Here is a 20989-nt window from a genome sequence, read left to right on the forward strand (position 1 = left end):
GCCTCGCAGGGATGGTTTATGTGTGTCTTGCTTTGTCTCAGGGGACAAGTCCTTCCTGCGCTCACTTAGACTTTTTGAAGTTCCAAATCAATTTTTCAAGTGTGGAAGAAGATTCATATTTAGGGTTATCTACTCCCCAATTCATGGCATGTTGGGATTTCCTTTGAAATGGCCCCATTGAGAGGTCTGCAGGTTTAAGCCCCGCCAAAAAACAGGGGATGATGGGACTGCCTTGAGTCTCGGCGTGCGGCATATGTATCCCTGGATAAGCTGTCATGGTGGTGAGTTTGAGGTTTTTTTTTAACGTGCAAATTGACGGAGCTATTAGAAAGGGGTGTGAATGGGTGTTGGATTTTCATAAATTTCCCAAAAATCAGGGGATGATGGGACTGCCTTGAGTCTCGGCGTGCGTATGTATCCCTGGATAAGCTTTCATGGTGGCGAGTTTGAGGTTTCTAACGTGCAAATTGACGGAGCTATGGAAAGAGGTGTGAATGGGAAGTGTGGAAGTGTGGAAGAAAATTCATATTTAGGGTTATCTACTCCCCAATTCATGGCATGTTGGGATTTCCTTTGAAATGGCCCCATTGAGCTGTCTGCAGCTTTAAATCCCTGAGATACTGGGGTGTCCGATTTTCAAAAATTCCCCCCAAATCAGGGGAGGCTTGGATTGGCTTGAGGCTTGGCATGCATGTGTATACGTGCATTAGGTGTCATGGTGCCTAACTTGAAGTTTCTAATGTGAAAATTGATGGAGATATAGAAAGGGGTGTAAATTGGGGTTAGGGGTGCTGCGTTAGAGGTTAAAGCCCCCCCAAAAAAATCAGGGGATGATGGAATTTGCTTGAAACTTGCCATGAATGTGGATGTGCCTGCTTCCAAGTTTTTATCTGTCAAAATGTTGGAGAAAAGCCCATGTCTGAAAATGGGGTGTCCAATTTTCAAAAATTCACCAAAAATCAGGGGAGGCTTGGATTGGCTTGAGGCTTGGCATGCATGTGTATACGTGCATGAGGTGTCATGGTGCTGAATTTGAGGTTTCTAACATGAAAATTGACAGAGATATAGAAAGGGGTGTGTGAATTGGGGTTAGGGGTGCTGCGTTAGAGGTTAAAGCCCCCCCCAAAAAAATCAGGGGATGATGGAATTTGCTTGAAACTTGCCATAAATGTTTATGTGCCTGCTTCCAAGTTTTTATCTGTCAAAATGTCGGAGAAAAGTCCATGTCTGAAAATGGGGTGTCCGATTTTCAAAAATTCCTCAAAAATCAGGGGAGGCTTGGATTGGCTTGAGGCTTGGCATGCACGTGTATACGTGCATGAGGTGTCATGGTGCTGAATTTGAGGTGTCTAACGTTAACAGAAAAAAACTTGTAGGCTTTTTTGGATTTCAATGCAAGCCTATGGGGGGGAAGCGGAGCTCCGCTCCGGATCCGGAGCTTTGCAGCAAACCGGAGCGGACTATAGGCAGAGCGGAGTGGACCCGATCCGGAAGTTGCAGATCTGGAAGAGAAACGGATCGGGGGGGTCCGTGCACACCCCTAATTTTCATGCCATGTAATATCTACAAATGCAGTTTGAATCATGTTTATTATATAGTGTCAATGTTCCTTTCTGCCCATAAAATAAAATAGTTGCTTTATGAAACATGGCTGCTCTCCAGAGAACCTATAAGGCAGTGGTTCCCAAACTTTTTCACGTCACCGCCCCCTTGGTTCCACAAACTCATGCCCAGTGCCCCCCTACCCTACCCTATAAAAGCCATTATTCACAATAACGGTTTTCATGACCCACTAAGGAAGATAATAACAATAAAATTCAAAACAGTAACAATTAATTGAATACTTTATTCACTATCCAATTGGTGTGCCCCGCCACGCTGGCTGCAAACAGAGGCGTTTGCTCTCTTTTCCCTCCCTCCCTCGGCAAGCCTGGGGCAGGTGCTTCCCATTTAGAGGGGATTCTAGGAGTTGAAGGACTTTTTTCTGTCTAAACATGCATAAAATTGTGCCTTTAACTTATCATATCACACTAGCATGAATACAGGAATCAAATAGGATTTCCTTCTTCAGTGGAACACACTTACTTAGGAGTAAGCACCATTTTGTTATAGGAAAAGATAAGTTATTTTAATTAAAATTTCAAAATAATTATCTGCCACCTGGTACAGAGTTTTCCTATGGAAAACCTGGCTGGGACTGAAGTAGAGGGGCACTAATTTTACTGTACTTACTGTCTTTAAATATGGCTAAATATCCCAAAGTTACCTTGCTATACTATTTCTACACTTCATTTTCTCCTGTCTTTTCTTCACCCTCTCTTCGTTTTCAGGCTGAATCCTATGCACATTTACCTCAGAGTAAGTTCTAGTGATCTCATTGAGACTTACTTCTGAGTAGACGTACTTAGGATTGTGCTGCAGCTCTGTTTTTATGGTGACACAAGATATACACATACCATGTTTACCAAAAGAACGCTTGAAAAAAGAACGTGTTTACCAAAAGAACGCTTGAAAAAAAAAACTGAAATAAGCAAGGGCAGACAGGAATTGTTTCAGCAAGCATTCTGGAAAAAGGTGCTGCTGAATCTTCTTTAGCCAGGAAGGACCTGGGGAATTGCAATTCTCTCCCCCTCCCCCTTTTCTTTTCTTTTCTCTCCCAATCCTGTTGTAGTCCAGATTTTTTGGGGGGTGGGAGCACACACACAGACACACAACATATTTCTCTCTCTCTCTCCAACCCCCCTCCCTCCAAGCCCCCCTCTCTCTCCAACCCCCCCTCCCCCCAAGCCTCACAATAGCTGCCGGGCTGATTAGGACAGGGGGGCAGCAGCTCAGAGGGGAGATGGACCCAATCTGCAACTCCTGACAGGGGAAGGGAGCCTGGTGATACCTTGCAGCAGCACAAGCAGTCCTGCTCCCCACCCAGCCAGCCGGCCGCTGTTCTTGGCAGCTGCTTTGCGCCCACAGTCCTCCACGTGCTCCTTCCTTTCTGCCGCAGGGCTGCTGCTCCCGCCTTGTGCTGCAACTATCACGAGAGGTCTGCCGGGGCAGCTTGTAGGAGGGAGCAGCTCTGGCCGAGGGAGGAAGCGAGCGAGCGGCGGTGTCTCCAGCAGGAAAGAAGCCCCGGGCCCTCCTAGGCAGGAGAAGAGTGGGCAGAGCAGCTGAATTCGCCGCTGTTTCCTGCTCTGCTTCCTCCTGTGGGCACTTCCCCACCCCCTACTTCTGGTGGGGCTGCTGTGGGCTTGAGATAGGAGGAGAGAGCGGCTGCGTGAGTGAGAAAGTTCTTCCTCAGCAGGAGCGGTGTGGGGGGAGCAGCTGAATTTGCCGCTCTTTCCTGCTCGGTCCCTGGGTTTTAGGACCTTCTGGAGAGACCACCTCGAGCGCCCCCCCTGCCGCCCCTTTGCCTGTTAGCGCTCCCTGCCAGCAACTCCCTGCTGTCCCTTTGCCTCTTAACGTCCCCCTATGCAATCCCACCGCCCACTTTAGGAACCACTGCTATAAGGGAATGAAATCCAGTGATTTGAGATTGATACTACCCCTTCCCCACAATTAGCTCAGAACACTTGACATGATCATCAACTCAATTATTTTTAAGCTGAAATCAAAATGTTTTATCTTTTGCTCTTTAAATTTTTGTCCGAAGGCTTCTCCCATAATTCCTCAATATTGTACTTCTAGCAACATGTTGTGCAAGAAATTAGTCTCAGCCTTGTGCCCATAGTGAGTTAAAGTATTTTAAATAACCTTAATAATATGTCTACATTTTTTATTTATTTTATTTATTATTGCATTTATATCCCCCGCCTTTTTTCCTGCAAGGAACCCAAGGCGGCGTACATAATCCTCCTCACCCCTTTATCCTCACAACAACAACCCTGTGAGGTGAGTTGGGCTGAGAATCTGTGACTGGCCTAAAGTCACCCAGTGGGTTTTCATGGCTGAGTGGGGACTAGAACCCGGATCTCCTGACTCCCAGTCTGACACTCTAGCCACTACGCCACACTGGTACTAACTGTTTCCTGTTGTATTTAAAGCAATGATTTGGATGGAAATATATTTCCCAGAAAACCCCTTCAAGATTTATTTAAATGATCTGTTTACTGCCATTGGCAGCACGTTTCCTCTCCTAGTTATGGTTTCTTCTATTTCTCAGTGATCCCAACCAATAAGGGATTTTGAGGTAAACCTCTTTATGGGACTGACATAACCAGTTCTGGTTGGCTTCATAGTGTCATTACATGATTATGTTCACAGTCCATTTTTTGTACAATTCAGAGAGAGATCTCTTGGCTTGATGAAAGGAATATAGAAAGCTGCCTTTTGCTGAATTGGTCCATTGATCCATCTAGCTCAACATTATCTACATTAAATAGCAGCAAGTCTGTGAAGTTTTAGACAGGAGTCTTTCCCAGCCCTGCTTGCTGCAGATACCAGGGATTGAACCTCAGATATGTGCATGCAAAGCACATGCTCTACCACTGAGCTATGACCCCTCCCCTATTGCCCTGTCCAGTCCATATCTGACCACAGTTGGGGGTCCTCTGGACCAGGCAGAGCTCTTGTGGGAAATACACCAATAAATTCTGGAGCCAGACTTGAGCCCTTTCATCCTCGGTCTGCTTCACTACCTATTCTAGGCTTCATGCTCTTTGAGTAGTGAGAGATCATGAGGCTTTTGTTTGAGGGCATTGTAGTCCCTTGGGGGAAACCCAGTGAAGGGTGTTCTGGCAGCCTGCAGGTAGAATTCTGAAATCTACATTAGGGTATTCGGTCCAGCTCTTTTGTGGCCGAGATTGCAGTACCGCAACTAGGAATGGAATGGGATGTTGGAGGAACTGGCCAATAGGTGAGGTTTGCCAACCTTTCAGCAGCTCGTCCCCCAGACTCCAGCTTGCTAACTCGTGAGCTAGCCCAACTGAATCTGAGTCAGGACAGCTCATGGATTTTGTCCCCCCCCCCCATAAACATTTATACAGACTGGCTGTAATTTCTGCGAATTTTGGCCATAATTTGTGGAAAATGCAGACATAAATTGCTTAATTTGTGCAAATTATACCTGCAATTTTGCATGAAATCAAGCAATCTATGGTGGCAAATTTGTGCAAATTATGACTAATATTTGCACAAATTACCAAATTTCACCTGCAATGATGACAATAGATGACAATTTCAAGAGGGGGGGGGAAACAGAAATTTCCCAGATCCCAGGAAAATACCTGTTGCTCACCTTGCAAATGCAAGCGGAGTGAGAAGCTCTAGGGAAATCCGCCAAGCCCCCAAAGGGCCAGATTTCCCTGAGATGGCCATCTCTACGGATAGATGAGAATTTAATTACTTTTTGATTTTGATAAGAATTTACCAAAATTTGTAAAGTTCTCCATATTTTGGACAAAAGAAACTTGAGATCTTAAAAAATTGAATGTGGGAGAAACAAACTAACAGATTTGTCTATCCAGGCCCAGATTTGTCTATTCACATTCTCTGCTTTGCTCCATCTTTGTGTATTAAACCATGTTAGTACTTAATTAGGGGTGCCACCTCATTTTTTTGAGAGACTCTTCATCTTTAAGAGCTATATGGTAGGCAGGTGCATCATGGTCCTCTCCATGCTGGCAGGTGCATCATGAACTACTCCGGCTGTACCTGTTGAATTTGCCTAGTGCAGATGGTTGAGAATTCCATTTTATTTCGTTTTTGATAAGAATTTACTAAAATTCACAACATTCAGATTTGGGAGAGAATGAACTGACATTTTTAAAAATTGAATGCTGGGGAAGGTGAAACACATTTGCCCATCACTTAACTCTTTCCTGGAGCTCTTTGACATCCCCTCTTCTTAGACAGAGTCCCGATCATGTCTCAACCTCTCACTATTCTCTTATTTTCTCAGTTCTGCTTCTCATATTGTTTTCTTAACATGTTCTGACCATCGCGTTGTATTTTTCTCTACCTCTTCCTTCCCATCTTAATGATAAACAAACCGTTTTACATTTTTCTCCTCCTTATCTCTTCACCTTACCTGGGAATGGGAAGGGGCCATAGCTCAGTGTGATAGAGCGCCTGCTTGGCAAGCAGAAGGTCCCAGGTTTTTCCCTGGCTTTTCCAAGTAGGGCACCTGAAACCCTGGGGAGCCATTGCTGCCAGTAGGGGTGTCAACAATACTGGGCTGGATGTTCCTGTGTACTTACATTTCAATCTCCATTTTCGGTTTCATCTTTACTCATCTGCTTTGGTGTCTCCTTACACTCAGAAGTCTCTGCTTCTGAATAATTTCTGTTACCTGTTATCAATTTTAGCTTAGAGTGGCCATCTCCAACACTAAGGCAGGAAAATAGTCACCCTCTGGAAACTGTGGTCTGAAGCAATTATTCCCTGGTGTACCACGGTATGGATCACCCTGTTTTTGGAGTGCTCTTCATACACATATGAAAGGTTGCAGCAGATTAGTATATTGGCATATTTAATTTGGATGCCACGATTTCAGCCTGTGAGAAATTTGCATCCTTCATAGGATCTCAGGCAGGGACCCTTAACTCCTAAAGGATTAATATATCCTTTGAACTACAAGAATATTTTAAAATCTGTCAGTAATACTAGAGCCAGTGGCTTATTTTCAGATGGTGAGCCTCAGAGGGGCAAGCTCATGGTGCCTGTTAATGCATTCATTCGGCTTGAGCTGTACAGTTTCCGTTTCTGTGTTCTAAGGCAACTCTGTCATAGCACTTCCCTTCAGGGAATGGAGATACAGCACTTCAACAGCTGAGTCGCATAGCAAACATATTCCTAGTCACTGCTTCCAGAAATCTTTTAGTAGATCCTATCTTCTCTGTGCTAGATGAGGGCATTGTGTTTCTCAGCACTTACTCAATGCTTTTGCACAACACGGAACTCCATTGAATTGATTGCTACATTTTTTTATTCCCTTGACTTGTTCAGTGATGACAGGTTTTGACATCAGAGATAGGGTGACCATATATAAAGGAGGACAGGGCTCCTGTATCTTTTAACAGTTGTATAGAAAAGGGAATTTCAGCAAGTGTCATTTGTATGCGTGCAACGCCTGGTGAAATTACCTCTTCATCCCTGCCTTCTTTTGTATCTGGTCACTCTAGTATGGCTAGAGTATAGCTAGAGTGATCAGATACAAAAGAGGGCAGGGCTCCTGCAGCTTTAACCATTGTGATGAAGGAATTTTACCAGGTGCTGCATGCATACAAACACATGACACCAACTGAAATTCCCCTTTCTATACAACTGTTAAAGATACAGGAGCCCTGTTCTCCTTTCCATATGGTCACCCTAATCAGAGGCCTTTGCTAATATTGTGGCAGGATCTTTGAATGAAAAGATGCATCATGGTATTCCCTTCATTTTAGGAAGCTGTGTTAGCTAAATATTGATTGACTATTTTGATTTCAAATAAAGTTAATACTTGCTGTGCTGTGATAAGTCAATGAATGGAGAGGTCATGTGTCATCTCAGGACAGGAGCTGTAAGAAAACAAAAATGAAATTCAGAATGGTATTTGGCTTACCCAACTTTCCAAGGTGGCCTATAGTACCTTGCTTAAGCAAATAGTGTAGCTGTCTCGTGTGTAAAGGATACACTAGAAAGAGGGTTGAGTAGACTTAATTTACATCTACATTGGTGAAACTTGGCCAAATTCTCCCAGCACAAGAATGCCAAGGCAATGTAGCTACAAAAGAAAGCTTCAAAATGCAAAGCTCAAGGAATCTGGGCTCTTTGAAGTAAGTCATGTATGAGGCAGTTGCAGCTATCACAATGAGGACTGGTTTGAAGGGTACACAAATGATATATCAACCATATATGCAACCTGTAGACAGCACAAAAATAATTCAACACCAAAAGCTTTGGAGAAATAGAAGGCCATTCAAAGGCTTTGTATGGGATACCAGTGTCATGCAATACAAATTGGTTCTGACTTGGAGAACCATTATACTATTTTCAATGACCATCAACTGTGACTAAAGTAAACCTCTTGGAAGGATAGGTGGCAGGATGATCACCGACAATTTCATGTAAATGTGATGCTGAGTGGACATTACCTTGACATACATTGAAACTGAGAACATGTACACTCTCTTTCATGAGAAAGCTTTTTACTAAGCTTGGCCTCAAAGTTTGGTTGTCTGACAGTGCAATCCTATGCATGCATGTTTACTCAGAAGTAAGCCCCATTGATTTCAGTAGGGTTACTCCTAGGTAAGTTTTCATAGGACTGAGCTTCCAAAATAAATGTCTGCCTACCAGAGTATCCTTTTGAAAAAGAGAGGCTTTTCTTTAGTCAGAGATAGGTGTGTGTACGCAGCCTCCCAAGTATGAGGAGCTGTCTTTTTCTTTTACTGTGTAAAGCATCAGGCAGATTAATAGTGATATGTAAGTAATAAATAATAATCCTGGGCAGGATATTCACTACTGCTTTAAAACAGTTTATAACAGTAGTGACAACTGTTGGGGCCCAGGACACACTCAAAATACAGTTTTCAAAACGTTTTCAAAGTGTTATATCCTGCTTGTGTAGATCTGGCCCTGGTAACCTTATAATTCTTAGAGTAAGGAGTTAGAATTATGTTCATATTTCAATTTCCTTTCAAAATTGTCTTTAGTTGTTGATACTTTTTGTGTGTGTAAAATATAGAGCAAAACACTTTGGGGGGGGGGGGAGTTAGGCTCTAGGCTGGTGTAATTCTTTAAAGGTCAGATATAATTCCAAATGCAAATATGCTTGAATAAAGTTTCTTCTCTGAAGAAGGGTGGGTACTGGGTGAGGGGAAAAGATCATGCACATAAAGAATGGGGACAGTAGACTGTGAACCAGAATATGCTTGCCTTTGTGATTTTATCCCTCCTGGTGGGATAACTACTTTGGAGAGAAATATTTGGAAAGTTTATTTATCGTGTAGTATAGAAATGTAACACATCAATCATCATCATCATCATCTAGGGTTCTGGTGGCAGCTAGTTACCCCTGTGGTATGTACCAGAGGAGACTTTAGTCAGGAATGCTTAAACCTCCTCAGGTTAGCATGTTTATGACACAGTGGGAAAGTGAATTTCAAGTACTTGTGAACAGGTCTGTATAATAAAATTTGATGGATTTATTTCAAATACTGATGATCATGATGGCCAATAGGTTACAGTGTAGGCAAAACATTGTGTGTGTATAAAGATGTATAATATACTTCCTTATACACACACACACAGCTGCCTATGTAACCAGATCAGGGCTTCATATCTCCAGGGTCAAAGACCAATCATAGTTCTTTGAGTCTTTAAGTAACATTAAGCACAGACTGAGTAACTCTGCAGATAATAGTGGTGGTTTAATTTTAATTTAACACATTTAAGAGTACAGTCCTACACTCCTGTTAGACAGAAGCCTCTGAATTCTGAAGCTTCTGAAAATCCTATACCCTTCTGGATTGTTGCCAGTGGGGCAGGAGGATCAATGGAGGGAATTTTGCCTCCTGTTCTTCAGAATAATAATTTTAAAATTATCAGCTAGCTGGGCCTCTAAGCCTGTTTAGCTATTTTAGTGGTGGTGAGTGCGTGGGGACGGGCAATTGGGATGGGTGGAGATGAGATCCTCCCTTTCCCTCCCTGCCTACTGGCATGTCCTATTTCTGGCCTTCCCATGTTCCTCTGAGGTCAGTTTTCTGACCTTGGAAGGCAGCTGGCAGTTCTGGGTGGGTGGGTGGGGGATGATTAATTCCCCCAACCAAGGTCATAGGCACACGTGTAGCCTCGGCATGTGGAATCCAAAATATCCTATGGTCCCTGGGATGCTCTACCAGAAAACGAGTAATCCAGAAGAGACATTGGCTCCTACATACACAGTGACGGACTTTGCAGGCTCACATCTCTCCCAAAATGGAATTCTGTTCGTCTTGAAAATGGCACGAGGCTGTTACTGAGACTCTCACCCTCTCTGTGCTGAATGATCTGTATTGCCCTGGATGATGGTTGTTCTTCACAGCTGTGTAAGCAGAAGCAACAAAGCTGCCAGTGCCAAAAACAGAGCTATTTGCTGGGTTGTTTAGAACTGGGGAGTTTTTATTGAAAAAACGGAAAGGTGTAGTTATTGAAGCTGACAGCAGCAGGTGGTGCACTGTGTGTGCACTTAGATTTTGCTTGCTTATTTGGATTACGGCCAAATGTTAATAAGTAGCTTTTCAAGAATAGTACATTAATTAGAACATCTGTGAGCTGCACTAAATCCTTGGTTTTAAAACTTACAATGAGGGATAAGTTGCAGAAGGACATGTAAACTGATTTATTGGCCACCATAATAATTTGTGTACATTTTGCATTTCCAGAGTATACTTAGTTTTCTAATTTGTGTGGGGTTTAGAAGATAGAAATAAATTCAGAAAATTAATTAAAATGGCCTTGAACGTAGAAATCCATCTTTTTGAGAGATTGCTTGTTTAGTTGGTTGTTCCAGTGTTTTATACATTCCTCTTTGTAGTTTCAGGGAAACAATGTAGTCCTATTTTGGCTTTGGGATGTATGTTTGACTGACCATATTCTGCATTTTAATTCATACTAAGTAAGACTGCAATCCTGTGGTTCCTTGGTGGGGGTTATTCAATCTTGAATCCCTCCTCCCAGTCCCTATGGAAACTTCTACATCCTATATTTCCCCAACATTGGACCTCCAACATCAGGAAAGGTTAAAAGGGGCAGATCCTGGTCATGGTAAGTGGAGCTCAGGGGAGGCTTTGGATACACAAAATACAATGCCCTCCTGATTACTAGCCACATCCCAACGTGGGGAGAGCGGGCTGGCATGAATAATTTACCTCCCTTTGCCTGCAGTGGAAAACTAATAGGTCTCACACACCCCAATAGGAAGGATGGGAGAATGCTACTCCTTCCTCCCCGCCAGAATGAGCCTGGCAGGGCTTAGGATATGCCGGAGGCCCCAGGTCAGAGAACTCTGAATGCCATGTTCTCGAGGCTGCAATCTTGGCAGTAGGCAGTAGGCAGTAGGCCCCATTGAACACAATGGGACTTACTTCTAGTAAACATGCACTTTTTGTACTGTGACTTTCTTCATTTCTATACTGACTAAAAGTCAAAGCTCTTTGGGCTGTTCACAAAATCAAGCTAAAAACCATGAAATATAAAAATATAACAATAAAACATGATTAAAATCTAAAATAATGCCACAAAATAAAACCAAAGTAAAACTAACAGTGGAGGACATCAACAGCATAAGGATTTTAAAAAAACATTAATTAATTATTGCATTTATATCCCACCTTTTTTCCTCCACAGAACCCAAGGTGACGTACATAATCCTCCTCCTCTCCATTTTATCCTCACAACAACAACCCTATGAGGTAGGCTGGGCTGAAAGGGTGTGACTGGCCCAAAGTCACCCAGTGGGTTTCCATGGCTGAGTGGGGACTAGAACCCGGATCTCCCGACTCCCAGTCCAACACTTTAGCCACTACACCACACTGGCTCAATGCTGGGAGAATAAATCATTGGTAGCAAAGCGCAGATTATAGATTTGAAACAAAGACTAGTGCAGTATCAAGCATGTTTAATATGTAATATCAAATGTGGCTTTAACTGGCTCTCTTCCTCTGCTGAAAATGGTACACCATATCAAGTTCTCTCTCCCCCTCCACACACACACACACACACACTGTATCAAAGGTTACTGTGTGTCCTGATGTCCTTGCACTGTGTCTCTGAGGCCCAATGAGTAAAAATCAATCATGTGTTCTGTGGGGGGGGGGGGGGGAGAGAACACAGCTCATGGGTTATTTGAGGGTTGTTACCCTCTCAAACAAGCCATGCTATCCGGGTTTGGAAGACATGACAAGCTGTGCCCAGTCATGTAATTAGGGAAATGGTGCTTGGCATGCACTGTGGCTTAAACAAGCCACCATGATTTGTTTTAGCTGCTGTGATTGTGTGCACCAGTCCACTGTGTGATGATAGGTTTTACTACACACTACAGATGCCATTTTGGCGGCGTTTCTATTTTTCTTGGAGCATGTATTTCTGCCTTGAGGCAAGAGAAAATCCTCCTCCACCACAAAGCTTGACATTCATTCTTCCAAATACACACCCAGTTTTGGTGCTCAGGCATAGTTGTATCTGCACAGGTCCCATAGATTATAAGTCGTAGACTAGCCTTGTCCTACTCAGTGTCCCTACCAGAATTATGGTTAGAGGAATAGCCAGTCTCTCAAACCCTGCAATTTAATCAGTTCCCAATAATCTCCAAAAGCTGGTGCCACAGAATGAAATATCCAAGCAGGAGCATTGTTCCTGCTTATTGGCAGATTGCAAGCTGCCTAATTACCTCCACGATTCTGTTTAATGTGAGAATAAATCAAGATGGGCTGACTGGAAATGCCTCATTTATTTTTCCTTTATTTCAAACATTCTCAGAGAGTTAACAATGGAATAACTCACACTATCTACACATGTCTCTTTGAGTGATCTATTCAAGGCCACCCTGTGGATATTAGAGATGAACAGGGAGGTATATATCCTTGAACAAGCAACCTGGGTATATCATACAGGCCCTAAATTAAGCAATTTGGCAACCTAAAGTTGTTTGGTTTGTGGTCTTGTTTATTGTGGCTGACTTCTAGCATTTCTCTGTGGGTGGAGGGATATTTTCCACACTTAAGACATTTGTAAGTTTCATGTTACTGCTTCATCTATCCTGAAGATGTGGGATTAAAAAATTAATAGAAATATGCAAGACCAACCCCTTATTAATATGGAATTTCTGTCTTATTTAGTTCGATATTTGAAAACCTGCAGTGTCTCACATAACCTTGCTGTTTGAAACAACTCCTGAACAGCTTTTTTAAAAATTCTCAAAGAATTGTGCATTACAGAGCAGTGCATATGTAGCGACATTTTTCATGGGCAAATGCTTGTGCAGGATCACTTGTCTCTCATACTATGATTTACATTTTCACTTGGTGCCCATGCAAACGCTGCAAAAAGTAGTAGTGAAAATGACAAGCTTTCCTCTCCATCTCTGCTGCCCATTTGGAGAAGAGGGTGTGTGAAATCTCTTCTCAATTTCACCTTTACACAGGCTTTTCCAGATATCACTTCAAAGTACTAAAGGGAAGACACTTCAGTTTCACCACTGCTCTTTACAGCGTTTGTGCAAAACCACTGCATTTAAGCTGGATGTTGTGCATCCAACTGCATGTAATTATTCTCTGACCAGCATGCAAAAAAGTTTGCATAGCCAGCTGCCAATAACTTTTTCCCAATGAAATTTAAAGTAGATAAAATTGAACATAAGGAGTGTCCGATTCTTGGCCATACCACTGGAAATGTTCAAAAGAGAATCTTGGGTTTACCCAGGGCATCACTAATTTAAGAATCTGTACTCTTGAAATGACAAGTAAAAACTGATGGAGACCCTACTGGAATCCATCTTGCTGGAGGAAGTAAATGTAGCTTCTGAAAACAGTCCTATGTAATACTTCAAATTTTAGAGAGACTTCGGCAATCTCACTGTGTGCAGATGCAACACTAACCAGCTCTTCAAAACCTTTTCATGAAGGCAGCACAATTCATTAAATTGTGATTTTATGGATCACAACCCCTTAACTACAGAATCCAAGTAAGCATATGAAACTGGGAAATCTCTCATTAGTCCACATTTTGCAGGGTATTTAGATGTCAAGGATCAGACAGAGGAATGAGTATTTAAAAGGAACCTATTAAAAGCATGATTTGACTTCAGTAGAATTCAGATATTGAAATGGTTGCAATGGGACTCCAAGGAATGCTGTAGACGTTACAGACTATTCTATCATTGTTTCTAGGAATAAAATGGGTTGGTGGTTTCAATCAATAAATGACAGGGACAATCTGTCTTTGTCAGATGGGAGAAATCCCACCTACACCTTCCTAAAATTAGGGTTGTTTAATCCTCGCATAACCCACATTTGCTGGGTTCGCACGACACAACAAAGCCCAAGTGGGGCTTGCACATGTGTCATCCGAAACCAGTTAAGAGTGTGCATTCAGATTAACATGTTATTCATTTGACGATTTCAGTTGTTGTTTGACACGTTCTTTACATGGTACTTTTATGACAATCTTTTCACATTCTAGAACAGCATTGTCAATGTGAAGAAAACATGCAAGGGGAGAAAACATACATTGCCACATGAATGGGTTTCTGATAGGTCATCAGCCCCTGTCCCATCCTATTAGTATAGGCTTGTTGAATAGAATTCTGTATGCACAACCTGAGGCAAAATCGTCCTTGATTATTTCTGCCATATTCAAGACAAAATTGTTTAAAAATCTTTTCACACCTGGTATAACAGGGTTTCATTTTTTAAAAAAAGTTTTGTGCCTTCCTCTATTTGCTACTGTGATTAAATCCTTCTTGCTTTTAGCATTTCTTCCTTCCTACATTCTCCTATTTCCCATTGGAAGGCCTCCTTTTATAAATTAATTCTTCTATTCTTTTTATGCCTTCCTATGGTTCCTTCTAGTCACTTTCTCTAGTTATTTCAGATCTTCCTTTCCCTTGCTTGTTGTTCAGGACTGCTATGCTCAAGAATGGGGTACACAGCTCTGTAATGCTCTGAATATTTATGAAATGCTGCAGTCATGCTCTAGTGTATTAGGCGTCTTCTGAGTCCAATTGGAATGTGTGGATTTCATGCCTGGATAGGCTGGGTTAACGTTGTCAGGGAAAATGCCTTTCTCCCTCAGTGCAGCCTAGCTTAGACTATAGTCTCTTGAGGAGCAATACAAAACCCCATCAGCTACTTTTATGGAGTGCTTAGTTAATCTCTGATACTCATAGAACAGTGAATCTGCATCTGTCTCCAGGGGAATAAGGGCTGCTTCAAACATGACAAATTGTGTACATAGAATATATTTCTGTCTAAGGAATAGCAAACTGCATGTTGACTGGAAACTGTTATTGTAGCTAAGTCTTCTCCATATGAAATATCCCCTAATGTCAATATTTTAGTTCAAAATAGTTTCGGTAATTCACAATTTTGTACCTGTTACTTTTTTCTTTTCTTTTTTTGGTTCTTTCTGGCATATGATCCCACATTCAGGAATCAAGAAGGACACCTCTGGGAGGAACATATTTAGCTCAAGGACACTGCAAGCCAGCCAGAGGAGCACTAAAGTTCCAGGAGCATCTGAAGGCTGGGGGAAGGACTCCTTAAAGGAACTTTCATCATATCCCCAGTGTCTCCTTTTTTGCCACTACTGTTGAGGAATGATGCAGGACTTGAACTTGGGCCCAGCTGAGGGAGTACACCCAATGGATGATTGGAGACACTTGGTTCTTGGCAGCTGGCCTCCAGGGGAGGAGATATTGAGCCTGAGGAATTCTAGTGAGGCAAAACCAAAAAGGGTTGCCTCATTGAGTCATTGCTTCATGGTTGGATTGGGCAAAGAACTCCTGACTTCTTTTCTCTTGTGACAGAGGGAGCTCAGGATTTTGTGGGGCTTATGGGTAAATACTAGTGCTGTGCTTGGGTGAACTAGTGTAAATGGTTGATTATAGAAGTCACTGGAAAGATAAGGGGCTTCTAATGGTGCCTAATTTCCCCAGAGATGGAGATGCTATTAGAATGGCCCACTCCTGATTCTCAGTTATTTTCACACAGAATTTCATTTACAAATGAAATCAACCTTATCATAGCAATCACTTTAAAATATTAAGCTATCTTACACATTAATAAGTAGTTTGACCCTAACCACCAAATTCAAGATACTAGCTTCCATCAAAGGCTACACTAATACTACAATTTTATTTTTATTAGAAATGAAATGAATGAATTCTACTGCAAGATATGCTGTAACCCATGACCAAAAGCCTTGAAGATAATCATAAGCTATAAATCTTCTCAAGGTCATAATAGAAATGAAAATAATTAGTCTTAGAAGGTTGTAGGAGTTGTACCAGATGGCTTGGAGCTAAATAAAGAAAGGCTTATTCAGGTATAAAGGAAATGTTATTAGTTTGAGTAATTTAACAGCAAAGGCCAGCAATACACCATGATTGCACACATTTGAGTATAACTTAAATGGGCTATAAGAATTAACAAGGAACAGCCCTTTTAAAAGGCATTTTAGACACTAAGAGAGACCTTCCTGTCACTGCCACTGAGGGGATGGGAAGAGGGCAGCAGGGCAGGACAATGTCCTTGCAGTCATCTGGGGGTGGGAATCAGGTACAGGAGTTATGAGAAAGTGTTCAGACTCCTTCTCAGTCCCAATGACATTAAAAGTGAAGTGGAGTTGGAGTTTGGAATTCTGCTTAGAAAAACTGAGCTATATCATGATATGGAGGGAACCCTGTCTTACACCACCTTGAGTCCAGTGGTGGGAGAAAGATGGAACATGAATAAGTACATGAATGGTTTAGCTTGCTGAGCTCAATCCTAATCAAGGCGAGGGAAGTTCTCCTATCACTGCCAGGAACTACATCATCATTGTTATTTATTACAGTCACAGACCAGCAAAATCAACACCAAAACATACAAAGAATAGATAAAAGGTGACATAAAAACAAAATACAGCTTGGTGAGTTGTTTCTCTCAGAAGGATTGCAATGTTATTTTTCTAGTTTGCATTGAGGTCATGAGAAACTTAGAGACCCTTTCAGTAATATGGGAGGACACATCCCTTAAACAAATTAATACCAACGTTGTGGGGCTATATCCAGAAAAGGCTGTTAATAAAGGAAAGATTAACTTTTTTCTACATTCCTCATACATGTTACAATGCAAAATGACATGTTCAACAGATTCTATTGCTCCAGAACCACAGGGATATATCCATTCATTAACCGGGATCTTACTAAATCGTCCTTCTAGTAATGCTGATGGCAACATATTAAAGCGAGCAAGGGTAAATGCTCTCCTATACTTGGGAATGGTTAAAGCATACAGATATGAAGCTGCAGTGAGCCCATAGTTATTAAAATTATTGTAGAGCAGCGGAGAGCAAGATTTGTTAGCAGCAGTTCTTAAATGCTGTAGATCTAGATCTATTAGTCTTTGAACAACAAGAGATTGGGCCTTCTGGAGCCCATAGTTACCTACCACTTCCACGGAGAAGCCCAGCCTAAGTAGCTTCTTCTCCATCTCTCTCATCCAACAAGTGACATAGGAATCTGAGAGCAGTAAAGAGAGATAGCTACCAGGAGCTGCAAGGAAGTGTAGCCGTAGCCACCATTTAAAGGCCTCGATCCATGCCTTGCATTCAACTGATCTAATACCCACTTCCAGCTAAATAGCTGCGTTCCCCACACAGGAAGGGAGGCCCAGTAATTTTCTAAGAAATACAGATTGGACTCTTTCAATTTGGGCATTAAATCCCAGTATCCAAATAGGAATACCGTAAGTAAGTTGGGCCAGAGTCTTAGCTTTGTAAATTTGAATTGCAGAAGGGATGAATTGACCACCTTGCATGAAAAAGAATCAGGATCAGCTGCTGACTAGAATTTGCTGAATTAATTGTCTGCCTTCTTTGTTCAGACCAAGCTCCAGTGCCCTGCATTTGTATGCCTAGATATTTTATATGGGCAACTTGCTCAATGATATTACCATTTAAAGTCCATCTGTATTGTTTCCGAGCTTTAGGGAACACCAAAACTTTCGACTTGCTATAATTGATAGTCAAACTATTCTCACAGCAATAGGTCCCAAATGCAGAGAGTAATCGTTTTAACCCAATTCTAGAAAGTGATAATAGTACAGCATCATCAGCATACAGAAGTAAAGGCACCTTGGTGTTGGACAATTTGGGAGCATGGGAATCAACACTACAAAGATAAGAAGCCAAGTCATTTAAAAATAGATTAAAAAGAAGAGGGGCCAAAATACAGACCTGTCTTACACCTCTTGTAACCAGGATTGAGATGGAAAGTTGTCCCTGCTGCCCACATCTGACTTGACTAGAGGTCTGATTATACAGACATCTAATGAGAAACAGTAGGCGCTTGTCCATAGAACTTTTGTATAATTTGGACCATAGCAGTTCCCTTGAAACTAAGTCGAAGGCAGACTTAAGATCGATGAAGGCAGTAAAAAGCTTACCATCAGGAAATGAGGTATATTTCTCTGCCAGGTGAGCTAATACACAACAATGGTCTAAGGTTGAGCAGCCAGCTTTAAACCCAATCTGTTCTTCACCTATTATATTATTATCCTCCATCCAATTTAGAAGCTTACATTTTAGATACCTGGCATAAAGTTTCCCAATGACTGAGAGAAGGCTGATAGGACGATAATTTGCTGGATTGGTCCTGTCACCTCTTTTAAAAATAGGAACTATAATCACTGTACTCCAGATGTCTGGAATCTTTCCAGAGTTATTAATAAAAGTGAATAGAGCTGCTAATAGGGGAGCCCACCATTCTGGATTAAATTTTAAAAGATCAGGGGGTATAGAATCTGGGCCTGGAGCTTTACCAGATTTAAGTTCAGTGATCAAATTGACAATTTCACAATGGGTGACAGATTGCCACTCTGGGACATCTGGGGACAGTTGGAAACTGGACTCTAAGAAATTATTTGGAACCTGGAGAATTGCAGAAAAGTATCTTTCCCACTCACAGTTGGAAATACAACAAGCAGGATGTTCTTGTCGCTCTGACAGAGTCCCTGTGACAATTTGCCAGAATATTTTGCTATCCTTTTGTGTAGCATATAGTAGTTCATTCCATTTCTCTCTCTCTTTAGCTCTTTTTTTTCGAATAATAAGTGCTTTGTATTCTCGTTTCAGTTCATAATACACTTCAGGAAGACATTTATCACTCCTATTACGGTATATAGAATAAACCTGGCTAATCTGTTTCTTGAGCATCATACAATCATGGTCGAACCAGGTCTTGTTCCTATAATATTTAGCACTAGCCAGAGAACTATCTGTCTCTAGATTCCTTTGGCTATCAGAAATAAGCACCACATAATGATACAGCTTTCCTTCACCAGTAGAGGCTAGAATATTTTCATATAATTGAAGACAGGCAGAGGATTTTATAAAAGAGACGAACTTACCCTCTGTCCTATTAGTCCATTTAATCCTTCTCACACAAGACAGAGAGGAGTCCAATAATGGAGGTCCAATAGGCAAGTGAATCTTTGAGGGAGGGTTAATTAATATCACTAAAGGATAGTGATCACTATCTGTATAATCATCAACATAAAAAGCATGAACTGCCCTTCTAAATGACTGGGTAACAAGGACAAAGTCAGCCACACTACTCCCTAACAAAGAACTGAAGGTAAACTCACCCATTGTATTGCCTGGAGTGCTTCCATTCAAGATAATTTTATTATGTCGGCATGCAAGAAGAGCTAGACATGTGCCAGCAAAATTTATTGTAGCATCTTTAGAATGTCTGGTATATGGAGATTGCCCTATTGTGTGATCAATTCCTTTAAGATGTCGAGATTCTGCTAATATATTATCATCGGGGCCAATCCAGGCATTGAAGTCACCGGCCATAAAGACCTGTGCTGATGGAAACTTTGCCTCAGTATGAGTAATATACTGTTCTAGTTCTTCCCATTGGGCTTTCTTGCCATAATTGCATGTAATTGGAGGGACGTAAATGTTGAACAATAAGACTTGAAGGAAGCTACTCTTAATTAGGGTTGCCATAGCAACAGTTCCACAATTAGGGAGTGCAACCACCTCTGCATTAAGGGATGCAGAAACCAGACAGAGCAATCCTGCTTTGGGCCTGCTTTTGTTTGAGGATTTAGTTGCTGTCAGTGATGTAACAATATACCCATTGAAAGTTATCTGTTTACAAGCCCAAGTCTCCTGGAGCAGAACAATATCAAACGATTGGATGCAATTAATAAATGACCTGTCCCTAATCTTCCCCTTCCAGCTTGCTAAGTTCCAAGAGAGACATTTGAGCATGTGTGGAAGGTTACGTGTCTTAGGGAGTCAATCGGTAGGGTTAAGTTCCTCCAACAGACCTTCCTGGTCTAAAAAAAACACTGCCATTCTTAGTTGGTAAAATCTGCTTATTAAGAGACCTAGGAGGAGAGTTAGAGGTAATAGGTAAACCTAATTCATGAGGGTGCAGAAACTGGAAACCAACCCAGTCCTTTGAGCAAGTAAAATCAACATTTAGTATAGGGGCATTAGGCTTAACCACCAGTCCTTCCTCAGGATGGGAGTCAATAGTTTTAAATGCTCCAGCTTGCTCTGAGTTTTTAACTATACAGACTGGAGAGAGCACTTTAGAGTTTGGTGATGGTAGAGCTGTTGGATCCTCATGTGATTTATCTAATTTCCTGTTAGTTGTAAAAAGTCTCAGAAGCTTAGTTTTCACTATGTTTAATCTATGATGTTAATCTGCTCTGGCTGTGGGAGTGCAGAGAAAGAACCAAAGAGATGAGACTCCTCCAAGTCCCAGAAGTCATCTTTAGCCTGGGATAACGAATGAGTTATTGTAAGTATATACTTTGCCTTTTCTAATTTCAACTGTGGTGGAATTGAAGAAATAACTGTAGACATGGGCGAGTCAGTAGATGTTGGATCATCCCATCTAATTAAGTCTGGGCTTTCTTTTAACAGGATTAATTCTTGTTGTAAATTAGGTGCTAGCTGTTGAATAGGCAGAGATTTCACAGTGGTTTGTTGGATATATTTAGTAGCTTTTGGGTCTGCACCACCTGACAGAATACTCTTGAGTAGATTGATTCCTATTTTTGGTACTATCTGATCTTTTGCAACTAGCATCCTTAGTTTTTAAGTTGATCCCAGAACCTCTTCTAACACCACTATGTCTCCTGTTAGGAAAGAGAGGCTTTAGGGATAGATCTTTAAAGACTCTTGTAGGAGAAATACCAAATGAGTTAAGCAAAAACCTTTTTCTAATTAGAAGAGTAGGAATATCTGGTTTGCTGAAACTGAGAAGAACTCTGGTATATGTTGGTAAAGAGGGGAGCAATTCAACAGTTCTCAA

The sequence above is a fragment of the Elgaria multicarinata genome, chromosome 4 (genome assembly GCF_023053635.1).
Source record: "Elgaria multicarinata webbii isolate HBS135686 ecotype San Diego chromosome 4, rElgMul1.1.pri, whole genome shotgun sequence".
NCBI lineage: Eukaryota > Metazoa > Chordata > Lepidosauria > Squamata > Anguidae > Elgaria > Elgaria multicarinata.